This window comes from Papio anubis, chromosome 11 (assembly GCF_008728515.1).
Source record: "Papio anubis isolate 15944 chromosome 11, Panubis1.0, whole genome shotgun sequence".
NCBI classification, from domain to species: domain Eukaryota; kingdom Metazoa; phylum Chordata; class Mammalia; order Primates; family Cercopithecidae; genus Papio; species Papio anubis.
In genome coordinates, this window is record NC_044986.1 from 66,738,852 (window position 1) to 66,753,069 (window position 14,218).

The window sequence follows — 14,218 nt, forward strand, 5'->3', positions numbered from 1 at the left end:
CAAACATCACATGTTCTTATTCATTTGTGAGATCTAAAAATCAAAACAATTGAACTCATGGACATAGTAGAAGCATGTGGTTACCTGAAGCAGGGAAGAGTAGTGGGAGGATGGGGTACCAAAAAAAAAAAAAAAAAAGCTAGAAAGAATGAATAAGACTATTTGATAGCACAACAGGGTGGCTATAGTCCATAATAATTTAATTTTATATTTTAAAATAGCTTAAAAAGCATAATTGGATTGTTTGTAACTCAAAGGATTAATGCTTGAAGGGATTGATACCCCATTCGCCATGATGTGCTTATTTCACATTGCATGCCTGTATCAAAACACCTCATGTACTCCAAAAATATATACACCTACTATGTACCATCTATTTTTTTTTAAAGATCTCATGTTCTAGGCAGATGAAAGAAAGTGAATAGTCTCTTCCTCCCTTTTTTTAGGAGTCAGGAGTTTGCTCACTGGACACTGGGGAACAGTTGGCATCAGGATTCTTCCTAGTCTCGCTTCTTTCCCTAGCTCCTCCTCTGTCCTGAGCAGTGGGCACAGTCTCACAGCTAGAAGGTCCTTAGAGGTCATTGAGTCTAACCCTGACCCAGAGCAGGCATTCTGACCCTAATCCCCAGCAAGAAGTATCCCCAGCAATGGGTACCTCTGCCTTCATGTCCCTCTCTCTTCCCCTAGGGCAGCCCTTCAGAGGTTAGGAGGGAGGGAAGTTGCTTCTTCAATGCTGCTGTTCTACTGGAGAAACACAAGAATTTCACTGGGCTTTTTTCTTTCTGTGACTTGCCTCAGTCTCTTCATCTGTAAAATGGGCATAATAATGGCACCTATCTCCTACGGTTGTGAAGATTAAAGCAGTTACTATATATAAAGCATGTGAAACAGTGCTTTGCATATAGACAGTAAACAAGAAATATTATTCACCTAATCACTATCTTGAGTCCACCTCCCTGTAGAAGTGCTCACATTTCTTGAAGTCCCTCTGATAAAACCCAGAAGTGTGTCAGGTCATATTAAGCCCCCTTGAGCAATGCAGAGATTGAGGCACTGTGCTGTAAAGTCTGTATAGCCCAGCACTGCCATTTAGAGTTGGTGTGCTTTGGGAAAGTTATATGTCTTTTGCCTCAGTTTCCTCTCATCTACAAAATAGGGATAATAATACCTACTACGTAGGTTTATGAGAATTAAATGAGTTAACATATATAAAGCCCTGACAACAGTACCTGGAACATGTAGGTACTCAATAAATATGAGCTATAATTACTGGGGCAATAGACTTTGTTTTGGGTTTTTTGTTGTTGTTGTGGTTGTTGCTTGTTTTTTGACAAGGTCTTACTCTGTCACCCAGGCTGGAGTACAGTGGCACAATCTCAGCTCACTGAAACCTCTGCCTCCCAGGTTCAAGCGATTCTCCTGCCTCAGCCTCCCTAGAAGCTGGGATTACAGGCGCCCACCAACACACCCAGCTAATTTTTTCGTATTTTTAGTAAAGGTGGGGTTTCATCATGTTGGCCAGGCTGGTCTTGAACTCCTGACCTCATGTGATCCACCCGCCTCAGCCTCCCATGGTGCTGGGATTACAGGCAGGAGCCACTGCGCCTGGCCGGAGGCACTAGACTTTGAATAATGCAGTCTTACTTTTTCACTTTCTTCCCTTTCCTTCCTTCTTTCCTCAGCAGCCACATGATTCTAGTGCCTCATGGTCAATTGCTCCACCATCTTTTTTATTTGAATAGTTCCAGATCACAGAGCCTTTTCTTCCTTTTCCCTCCTCTTCCACAGACATTTTTCTTTTACCATTAAAACCTTCCTATAGTGTCAAGTCCACATGGTACCAGACAAAACAAATTCCATGGATCTAGCCTTGGAGAGCAGGCAGGGCAGTGTGTCTGAGTGTGAATTCTATCTCTATTGTTTGTTAGCTGTGTGACCCAGGGTAAGTCACTTAAGCCCTCTGATACAGTTTGGCTATGTCCCCATCCAAATCTTGCCTTGAATTGTAGCTCCCATAATCCCCATGTGTTGTGGGAGGGACCCGGTGGAAGGTAATTGAATCATGGGGGAAGGTAATTGAATCCTGTGCTATTCTCATGACAGTGAATAAGTCTCACAAGATCTGATGGTATTATAAAGGGCAGTTCCTCGGCACACACTCTCTTGCCTGCCACCATGTAAGACATGCCTTTGCTCCTCCTTTGCCTTCTGCCATGATTGTGAGGCCTCCCCAGCCATGTGGAACTGTGAGTCCATTAAGCCTCTTTTTCTTTATAAATTACACAGTCTCAAGTATTTCTTCATAGCAATGTGAAAATGGATTAATACACCCTCTAAGCTCATTTTCCTCATTTGTAAAATGGGATTTATACTACTTCTTCTCAAGGCTGCTATGTGGATTAAAAGTCACAGGCCATTAAATACAGTGCCCTTCCTCATCCCCAAAGTCATGGGTGGAGGCCAAACAGACAGTTTGGGTAAAAGCTGCTCCATGCAGATAAAGAAAAGTGCCCCCTGTCTTTCTCCTCCTGTTTTGGACTGAACTATGTCTCCCAAAATTGATATGTCGAATTCTTAACCCCACAATGTGACCGTATTTGGAGATAGGAAGTAAGTAATTACAGTTAAATCAAGTCATAAGAGTGACGCCCTAATGACATAAGATGGGTGTCTGTATAAGAAGAGAAAGAGGCTGGATGTGGTGGCTGACACCTGTAATCCCAGCACTTTGGGAGGCTGAAGTGGGTGGATTGTTTGAGTCCAGGAGTTCAAGACTAGCCTGGGCAACATGGCACAACCCTGTCTCTATAAAACATATGAAAAAAAAAAAAAAAAAAGCCAGGCATGATGTTGTGTGCCTGTAGTTCCAGCTACTCAGGAGGCTGAGGTGGAAGGATCACTTGAGCCCAGGGGGCAGAGGCTGCAGTGAACTGACATCACACCACTACACTCCAGCCTGGGTGACAGAGCAAGACCCTGTCTCAAGGAAAAAAAAAAAAGAAGAGAAGAACACACCAGGAATTTACATGCACAGAGGAAAGGCCATATGAGGCCACAGCAAGCAGGTGGTCCTCTGCAAGCCAAGGACAGAGACCTCAGGAGAAACCAAGCCTTTCAGTACCTTGATCTTGGACTCTAACCTCCAGAACTGTGAGAAAATAAATTTTTGTTGTTTAAGCCAGGGGTCCCCAAATTTTTGTTGTTGAAGCCCCAACCCCTGAGTCATGGCCTGTTAGGAACTGGGCCACGCGGGAGGAGGTGAGCATCAGGTGAGTGAGCATTACTGCCTGAACTCCACCTCCTGGCAGATCAGCAGCAGCATTAGATTCTCCTGGGAGCACGAACCCCACTGTGAACTGCACGTGCACGGGATCTAGGTTGCACACTCCTTATGAGAATCTAATGCCTGATGATCTGAGGTGGCACAGTTTCATCCCCAAACCATCAACCCCCACCCCCCTTCCGTGGAAAAATTGTCTTCCACAAAACCAGTCCCTGGTGCCAGACAGGTTAGGGACCACTGGTTTAAGTCTGTGGTATTTTGTTATGGCAGCCCTAGAAAACCAAGACACCTCCCTACCCCAAAGCAGCTCCTGGGAAACCTGAGGCCACATTATTCTCCATTGCAGATCGCGCTTTTCTCCGAAGTTCACCTGACTGCAGGGCTGGGGCGCTTCTCTGCCCTGAACCTTGGATGCAGAGTCTTTCAGTCAAACAAGTCACGATTGCTCCTATCTTACAGATGAAGCCATCAAGGGAAATGCCTTGCCCAATATTACACAGCTAGAGTGGAGGAGAGAGACCAAGAACACTCCCCTGGACTCCTTGGGCGCTTGCCCTGCTGGACCTTAGCCCTGCCTCCCTCAACTTTTTTGGCCCTTTGGGAGAGCATCTGAGAAAGCTAAGGGTGCACCCATCCAAGGTGTAGAAGCAATCCCCGTCCATCTCAAGGAGCCCCACCACTTCCCTGGCCTGCAGGGTTTCTAGCTGCATGCATTCTGGCCAAGAGCTTGAACTGCACCTTCATCCTCAGGAGAGCTGCTCCCCATCCCACCCCACCTCCAACAGCTACAGCTGGGAACATGCGCTGTGGCCTAGGGAGCCTTTGTGCAGAGAGCCCCACCATCCTGGAAACTGATTTCCATCTGAAAAGCTGGATGCCAGGAGGTGGCAGGAAGAAAGTGGAACTGAGAAGTTCTTTAAAAGGGGAAAGCCGCCTGTGCCCACTGGAATCCATGTGGACACCTGCTTGGAGAAGCATCTTAAAGGAGCAGTGGAGGAGAAGGTAGAGGGTGATCTCAGAATCAGACTTTCTCAGGAGTAGTGAGGGCAGTCAAAGGGGACAACAGAAAGCCAGAAATCCAGATATTTTTATTTTTATTTATTTTTTTATTTTGAGACAGAGTCTCGGGCTGTTGCCCAGGCTGGAGTACAGTGGTATAATCTTGGCTCACTGCAGCTTCCACCTCCTAGGTTTAAGTGATTCTCCTGCCTTAGCCTCCCAAGTAGCTAGTATCACAGGCACATGTCACCATGCCTGGCTAATTTTTGTATTTTTAGTAGAGACAGGGTTTCACCATGTTGGCCAGGCTGGTCTCAAACTCCTGACCTCAAGTGATCTGCCTGCCTCGGCCTCCCAAAGCACTGGGATTACAGGTGTGAGCCATCGCGCCTGGCCTCTAGATATTTTTCATAAAAAATTTCAGCTCCCAATTTAAAAATGTTGGGCAACAAATTCACAATTATTTTTAAACATGGTGCAGGCCAAACAATGTATCTATGGGTTGAATTTGGCTCTAAACCCTCTTGCAACTTCTTAACATCTCTAGAGACCAGCAGTTCTCAATCCTGGCTGCATATTAGAATCATTTAGGGGAGGTTTAAGAAAAATAACTGGCACTGAGCCTCTAACAAAGACTAAGTGAAGCTTACTTGATTCTATGGAATCAGGCCAGTTCAATTGTATTCATCTCTATTTGCACAGGGCCTGCACATCAGTGATTTTCCAAAACTCTCCAGGCAACTCCGACATGCAGGCAAGATAGAGAATCACTGCTGCAACCCCTCTCAGCTTTTCACCTGCCACAAGGCTCCTGGTCTCATAGAGTTCGTGGTCAACTGCGGGAGACATGAATGAATGAGTGAGTGAATGAATGAATGATTACCTTGTTTGTGGTCCACACACCATACTCTCCCCAGTGATCTCCCCAAATCATGCCCCTCACCATCCATTTCTATTCTGCAGGCTTCCAGGTACTTCCTGGTTAAACCCAATCTCTTCTGCAGGCCACCCAAGAGGCCCACGGCCCAGTCCTTGTCCATTTCTCCACCCTCCAATCCTACCGCTTCTCCCTCCCACCTGACCCGCTCCTCACTGAGCACCTTGCTGTTCCGCTGATTACTCCATGCCTTGGGATGTGCTATGCCCTCTGCTGGCTATCTTTTTGTGCTCCCTCTCCTGTCCCCCTCCTCACCTGCCCATCAGCCTGTCTCTTGTCCCATCCTCTCTGCTCCCACATTTCTAGAATAGCTCTTAGATCTGTGATTCCCAAACTCTGCTGCACTTTAGAATCTCCTGGGGAGACCTGAAGTCATCACACCCCATACCAATAAAATCAGATTGTCACAGTGTGGGAACCAGATCAGTTTGTTAGTTAGTTAGTTTGCTTATTCCAGCCTGGGTGACAGAGCAAGACTCTGTCTCAAAACACAGTGGTGCAATCTTGGCTCACTGCAACCTCCGCCTCCTGGGCTCAAGCAATTCTCCTGCCTCAGTCTTCCAAGTAGCTGGGATTACAGGCACATGCCACCATGCTCGGCTAATTTTTTGTATTTTTAGTAGAGAAGGGGTTTCACCATTTTGCCCAGGCTAGTCTCGAACTCCCAACCTCAAGTGATCCACCTGCCTCGGCCTCCCAAAGTGCTGGGATTATAGGCCTGAGCCACCATGCCCGGTCCCAGATCAGGAGTTTTTAAAGATTCTCAGGTGACTCCAACATGCAGCAAGATTTCAAAATTACTGTTCGGGACATTCTAGCCATATTTCTCTTCCCATGCCTGTTTCCCCAGCTAGTCTATGAACTTCCCACAGGCTGGGTGGTAAACAAGCAGAATTTTTTTTTTTTTTTTTTTTTTTTTTATGAGACGAGTCTCACTCTGTCACCCAGGCTGGAGTTCTGTGGTGCAATCTTGGCTCACTGCAACCTCCACTTCCTGAGTTCAAGCGATTCTCCTGCCTCAGCCTCCTGAGTAGCTGGGACTACTGGCGCGTGCCACCACACCCGGCTAATTTTTTGTTGTTGTTATTTTGTATTTTTACTAGAGACAGGATTTCGTTGTGTTAGCCAGGATGGTCTCAATCTCCTAACCTTGTGATCCGCCCACCTCAGCCTCCCAAAGTGCTGGGATTACAGGCATGAGCCACCATGCCCAGCCAGAAATTTTTTTCTCATGGTTATGGAAGCTAAGAGTCCCGGATCAAGGTTCCAGCTGACTTGGTTTCTGGTGAGGATACTCTTCCTGACTTGCAGACACCCCTTCGCGGCCCTTCCTCGGTGTGTGCACACAAGAGAGAGAGGAAGCTCCCTGGTGTCTCCTTTTATAAGGACACTAATCCTAGGGGATCAGGTCCCCACCCCAGGACCTTGCTTAACTTTCATTACTTCCTACAGGACCTATCTTCAGTCACATTGTGGGGTTAGGGCTTCGATATAGGAATTTTGAGGGACACATTCAGTCCCTAATGCCCTCCAAGAGCAGAGACCCTTTCTCTTGCACAGCACCAGGCCCCGTGCTAGCATCCTCCCTGGTCATAGGCCCTCAGTGGGTGTTGATGGAACCCACAAGGCCTGTGTTGGCCTCACACATACTCCTCATCCTCTAAGCAGAGTTGGAGGCATGTTCTGAGATGCCTGAGAAGGTTGGTAGGTGCCCGGGAGAAGAGTTGGCATGAGGCCCAAGAGAGCCCTGCGGGATACCTCCCCTGTGGTGGGGAAGCCAGGCACCTCCCATGGAGACTCAGTCTATCTCTGGCTGGAAATGCACATGGGCCTCTGGGACAAGGAAGGCCATTACTGTAGCTACCATTCTGGAAAGGCTCACAATCCACAGAGAAGGGGGTCTCCGTGTGGTGAAAATATGGCGCCTGGAGTCAGACCCCCAGCACATCCCCCGCATTTTCAGTGTGTTTGTTTATGGTGGTGTGAAAGGAGGGACTGTCCCCTTGAAAAGCAAGGCCAGGGGAGCTGCAGAGAGGCTGAGGCCTAGGCAGGAGTGGGGTCCCTTCCTAGGAGCCAGGAGGCATCCCTCGGTCTCCAGCCTCGGTGGAGCCGTTGCTTCAAAAGGTTTTAAAATGCTTATTAGTCAGCTCTCCCTAGGGAAGCAGGTCAGTGTCATTATCTGCATTAATAAATGACAAGTGAGGGTTCCAATGCCTGACTCACTTCCACAGCACAGCCAGGGCCGCAGTGGCCACAGAGGAGATGCCAGGAGTGCCACATAGAGGAGCTCCCAAACCCCAGTGCCCAGTGAGGGCCACAGAAAGAACCCAGGGCATGCAGCTAGGAAACCTGGGCATTCTTCTGGGTTCCACCAACTCCCTGCACGTCCTTGGGTGGGTTGCTCCACTTGCCCCTTGACCACTGTGGAACATTCCCTCTGGAACTCGGGGTTCCCATCTATGAAGCAGAAGAGGTTTGCATCAGAACTTTTCCCCTCTGACAGCCCACCTTCTCCTCTGGAGAATCTGCATGCAGGGAGTCTTCCTGGGATGGGCTGGGACGTCCTGAGGAACTCCAGCGCTCTGTCTGGGGTCCTGCACCCTGGGTGAGGGCAATGAGAGCTTTTGGGGTGGGCACTACTAGGTCAAGAAGGATTCAGGTCACTGTATCAGGAAAACCACATCTCTAAAAGGTGGTGGGAAAGTGGTGAAGCCTCTTAGGAAGAGGTGAGCAGTTATCTGGGATGGCTGGGGCAGCTCTGGGACTCCTCCAGCTTAGATGGGGCCTTCTGTAAACCATTTACTGGGCCCTGGACACCAATTCTACGATACATGGACTCCGCTCTGGATTTGAGGCTGGGCATGGTGGTTCACACCTGTAATCCCAGTGCTTTGGAAGCTAAGGCAGGAGGATCTCTTGAGGCCAGGAGTTTGAGACCAGCCTGAACAATATAGCAAGATTCCATCTCTACAAAAAAATTTAAAAGTTAGCTGGGGATGGTGGCACGTGCCTGTAGTCCCAGCTACTGGGAAGGCTGAGGCAGGAGGATCACTTGGGCCCAGGAATTCTGAGGCTGCAGTGAGATTGTGCCACTATACTCTAGCCTGGGCAACACAGTGAGACCCTGTCTCTCAAAAAAAAAATGGCTGGATTTGGATCTGAATTGTGCCCCTCACCGCCAACCTCAACTCATGTCTGATCTTGGCCAGGTTGTCCACCTCCTCCTCTCCCCAGATTCTTCATCTATATTGAAATAATAGTAGCTGCCTTCCGTGTTGTTATGGGGGTTAAACGAGGTGAGAAGTGGAGAGCACTTAGTGTGGTCACAGACACCTGGTGAGCGGCTAGCACGTATTTTTATTGATGCTTTTCACTTCCTCTACTCTTTTTTGACACCTCTAGGTTTTTCCTTTCACCTTAAGCTTTGGGTAGCTCTTGCCTTTCTCTAACAGAAACATGGAGCAACTGATAAACTTGGTCCCAGGAATGTTAACGCTCAAGATACCCTCCCAGGGGAATCTATTATAAGGAAATATGATGCAAAATCTAGAAAAGAGACAAAGATGAAAATTACTACTACTACTACTACAACTACTACTACAACAACAACAACTACTACTACTACTACTACTACAACTACTACTACTACTACTACAACAACAACAACTACTACTACTACTACTACTACTACAACTACTACTACTACAACAACAACAACAACAACAACTACTACTACTACTACTACTACTACTACTACTACTACGTTGTTCAACAGGCCTGCCTGTAAGAATGTACCACTGTAACTTTGTTACTATTAATTACTATTAATAGTAACTAATTACTTAGTTACTATTAATTAAAGGCACAGACTCTGTGAGGTTACTTGTTAACTTATGAATTGGTGTCCAGCAGAAAAAAATAACCCCAAGTTGAGTTTATCAGCTGGCAGGACATTCATGCCACAAATCACACGGGAATCCTGTTACAATGCAGATTCTGATTCAATAGGCCTGGGGAGAGACCTAGACAATACAGTTCTTTTTTTTGAGATGGAGTTTCGCTCCTGTTGCCTGGGCTGGAGTGCAATGGCGTGATCTCAGCTTACTGCAACATCCACCTCCTGGGTTCAAGCAATTCTCCTGCCTCGGCCTCCCAAGTAGCTGGAATTACAGGCGCCCACCACCATGCTTGGCTAAGTTTTGTATTTTTAGCAGAGATGGAGTTTCACCATGTTGGACAGGCTGGTCTCAAACTCCTGACCTCAAGTGATCCACCCGCCTTGGCCTCCCGAAGTGCTGGGATTACAGGCCGTGAGCCACCGCGCCCGGCCGACGCTGCGGTTCTAACACACTCCCAGGTGCTGTTGATGCTGATCTTCTGAGGTCCACATTTTGAGTAGCAAGGGCTGGTCCACTAGGAATCCGCTTCTGAATCCTGGCAGGACAGCACTCCTGGCAGGGGTTAAAATAAGATCATATGGACAGGGCAATGCCTCATCAACAGCAGCAGTCTCATCCTGGTGGGCTTTCAGGCACAGTGGCAGGCTAAGGGACAGCACTGGGGACTGACTGTTCTCTCTCAGCTCATGTACACCGGCTCCTGGCCACTCCACTTAGGAAAAGCCCCAGCCACAATGCCATGGCTTGCAAGTGTCTGGAAAGACCAACATGAGGAATACTTCCTGCTGTTTTTCAGTCCTGTGGAAGCGGACTCTGCTGGTGAGCACAGGGACCTGAACTTGGGCTGGCAGGTGGATACCACACGGCAGTTTTCTCACAAGCAGAGGCCCACAAGCATCAGTGCACATCAACCATCTGTCCATTCAGTCATTCAGTAAACATACATGTGTACCCACTATGGGCCAGGCGTCACTCCAGGTGCTGGAGACACAGCAGAAACCGAGAAGGACAAAGATCCCTCCTTCACAGGAATTTTATTCTAGCGAGAGTAGACAGACAAGAAGCAATAGATATAAGTAAATTATAGCGTATATTGGAGAAGCACAATAGATAAAGGAAACGGTGAGCAGGTTAAGGGCGATAAAAGTGACAGGAGTGCAATGGGGCAGGCCGCAGTAGGGTGGTTAGGGTAGACCTTGGTTTGAGTAGACTTGAAGGAAATAAGGGAGTTGGTCATGGGAATATCTCGGTGGATGTGTGAGGGCTGTGGGGAGCAAATGCGAAGGCCCTGAGATGTGAACGCATGTGGGGTGCTGGAGCACCAGCTGGAAGCCAGTGTATCTGGAGTACGAAAGAGACCACAGAAGTAACAGAGGGCGATGACTCCAGAACTTGAAGACCATGGTGAGGCCTTGGCTTTTATACTGAAATAAGTGGAGAGCCATGGCAGGGCTCGGAGCAGATGAGAGAATTGGGATTTAGAAGGTCTCTCATCTGCGTGAAGGATGAATAGGGAGGGACCCTTTAAGGTGCAGAGGTGTGGGTCCTACTTCCAGAGTCTGGTTTAATGGGGCTCATGTGGGCCTGGTAATATGCATTTGAGAAAGCTCCCATGATTGGTTCTCTTGGAAATAGTCCAGAGATGCAGCACCAGCCCCAGCACAGCGCCAGGTGGCCCATTCACAATTTTCTATGCAAATGGTGCCAGTTACTGAGACTGCATTGTGAGTGACACCCGCTGGAGGCATGCACTGAGGCAGTCCTGCAGAGTGCACCCTGGAAGGCACCCCAACTTAAGTGCTTCCTGGAAGCAGGGTGCCCCAGGTGCTTCTGCAGGCATTAATTTGGATGTACACACATAGGGTAGCAAGGGCTTCAGTTGGCTCCCAGCCAACACCTTGAGTGTTTCATCATCCTCAAAGGCCTGAGACAGAGCCTCTGTAGATTCCTGAACTATGAAGATGGAGGGAGTGGGGACCTGTCAATCTTCTCATCCTCTGTGGGACTAAATCTCCCATTGGCCAGATGAGTTCCAGGTATGTGTGGCATGCAGCTCTGCACGGCACTGAGAAGAGGTGAGGTTTTTATCTGGGCACTAAAGGCTGTGCCCACACAAGGGTGGGCATAAGCAGATGTGAGAGGAAACTCTCTGGTGTGTGACCTGGGCACCATGCTGATGCACTTACCTTTGTCACCTGTTCTTAATCCTATGGGATTAGGGAAGGCAGTGTTGGCATCCACTTTATAGATGAGGGAAGTAAAGCTTCAGAGAGGTCTTTTCACAGGAATGGGTTGGGAGAAGGACTGTGCCAGCTGAAGAAAGCAATCAACCACTTCAGTCCAAGCCGGCCTCCTGAGGGGCCTGGGGCTCACAGCAAAGACCGTGGACTTGCAACCCAGTTTAAACCAACCGCAGCTCTGCTCCTTCCTAGTCATGTGCTAAGCCTGTTTCTTCATCCATAGAGTGGGCACCAAGAGGGGTGATGTTAACGATAAGCGAGAAACACACTGGCCGGGTGAGGTGGCTCACACCTGTAATCCAGCACTTTGGGAGGGTGAGGTAGGCGGATCACCTGAAGTCAGGAATTCAGGACCACCCTGGCCAACATGGCAAAACCCTGTATCTACTAAAAAACAAAAAAAACAAAAATTAATTGGGCGTGGTGGTGGGCGGCTGTGGTCCCAGCTACTTGGGAGGCTGAGAAAAAAGAATCACTTGAACCTGGGAGGTAGAGGTTGCAGTGAGCCAATATCACGCCACTGCACTCAACCTGGGCAACAGGGTGAGACTCCATGTCAAAAAAACCCAACAAACAAACAAACAAACAAACAAAAACCACATACCAGTGCCTGCCTGGTGCTGGTGTTGATAAACACTAGGAGCTCCAGGGGTGCTCCTGCTTGCACCTAATGCAGCTGGGCTGTGTCCCTTTTCAGGCATGGATCGAGCCTGCCTGGCCTGGAGACACATAGTCAGAGCACAGCCTGGCCGCTCATGGGCTGGAGAGGTTTTCCTGCCCAGTGACCTGAGTCACGCTCTTCCCCCAGGCCTGCCCTTCCTGCCCTTCACATCTGGCTCAGGACTCTGCCGAGGCCTTCTGGGGCAGCTGCCAATTCTCGCCCTGTCAGGAACTGCTTCTCGCTTCCCAGGACTGTCTTTCTGCGAAGGGACGGGCACATCTCGTGTGAAGAGCAGATCCAAAGCGGGGCTCTGGGGTACAACATGGTATTTGGGTGAGACTACAATTAGAATCCTGTAGCCCCACACAGCTTCCTGTCTACATTATTCCACCGTCTTTTCCAGCATCACAGTACTAGTCCTAGAAACTCTTGCCTGGGAAGACAAAGTTGTAAATAACTTTATTGTTCGTTCCAGGGGCCTTCTGAAGGAATCATTTAAAGCATTTGCTTTAAGTGATTGATCAGAATGATCAAACTAATCAACTCTTAATCGCATCAAAAGACAGTTTACGCGCCAAGACTCTTTGAACCCTTTGCCTCAAAATCCCCCCTTGCTGTGTCCACCGATCCTAAACTATGTCCTGATCTTTACCCAATCCTAATCAAGGTTTCCTTCTCTGCATTTAAAGTCCCACCTAAAACCAAACTCTGGAATCTCTCATCACTTCCTGACTGTCCTGGAATCTCTCATCACTTCCTGACTGTCCTGCCCAGTCTGACGCACTAGGAAAACTGTCAAGTTCGAGCAGGAAAAGTAGGATCAGCTTCCCCTGATTAACAGGTGGATCTGGTGATGTTTTCGGTGAGGCATCCTTCAACAGGAAACTACGCAGGTGGGAGTCCTTTCTCTGACCTCTGACCTTTGGGGTGGGGGAGGCCAGCGGCCTGAGTCCAGGCTAATCCACAGGGGACAGTTATAAGTGATCACAGGGCCTTCAGGAGCTAAGAAATAGTGACCATATGAGTTCTGGAAAGGCCCTTGGGGGTCTCCTGGTGCAGCTCCTTAGTTTTACAGACAGGAAACCGGGCCTGGAGAGGAAAAGAGATTTGTCCAAATCACAAAGCTAGCTAGGATTGTTATAGGGATTAAATGAGTTAATATCTCTAATGCGCTAAGACACTACCTGGTACCCACTAAGCTCTATGTGTGTTTGCTAAGTAAAAATAATGGGGCCAGGCGCAGTGGCTCACACCTGTAATCCCAGCACTTTGGAAGGCCGAGGAGGGTGGATCACCTGAGGTCAGGAGTTAAGACCAGTCTGGCCAATATGGTGAAACTGCATCTCTACTAAAAATACAAAAATTAGCCGGGCATGGTGGCATGTGCCTGTAATCCCAGCTACTAGTGGGGCTGAGGCAGGAGGATTGCTTGAACCTGGAAGGTGGAGTCTGCAGTGAGCCGAGATCATGCCACTGCACTCCAGCCTGGGCAACAGAGTGAGACTCTGTCTCAAAAATAATAATAATAATAATAATATAATAATAATAATAATAATAATAATAATAGATGTGCCAGGAGTGGTGGCTCATGCCTATAATCCCAGCACTTTGGGAGGCCGAGGTAGGTGGATCACCTGAGGTCATGAGTTTGAGACCAGCCTGACCAACATGGTAAAACTCTGTTTCCACTAAAAATACAAAATTAGTCAGGCATGGTGGCGGGCGCCTGTAATCCCAGCTACTCAGGAGGCTGAGGCAGGAGAATTGCTTGAACTGGGAGGTAGAGGTTGCAGTGAACTGAGATCATGCCTCTGCACTCCAGCCTGGGCAACAATAGCTAAACTCCATCTCAAATAATAGTAATAATAAAAAACAATGGAGCGTCTGGCCTAAAACTCAAGGCAAACTTAAGTTAGCCTCTCAGACTTAAAAAAAGTAAAACCTGACTTTAACATTGAACCTAGAGCAGTAGTTCTCTAACTTGAGCAAGCATCGGAACTACATGGAGTGCTTGTTAAAACAGAGTTCTGGGCTCAACCCCCGAGTTTCAGATTCTGCACATCTGGGGTGGGGTCAACAATTTGCATTTCTTTTTTTTTTTTTTTTTTTTGAGACGGAGTCTCGCTCTGTTGCCCAGGCTGGAGTGCCGTGGCGTGATCTCGGCTCACTGCAAGCTCCACCTCCCGGGTTCACGCCATT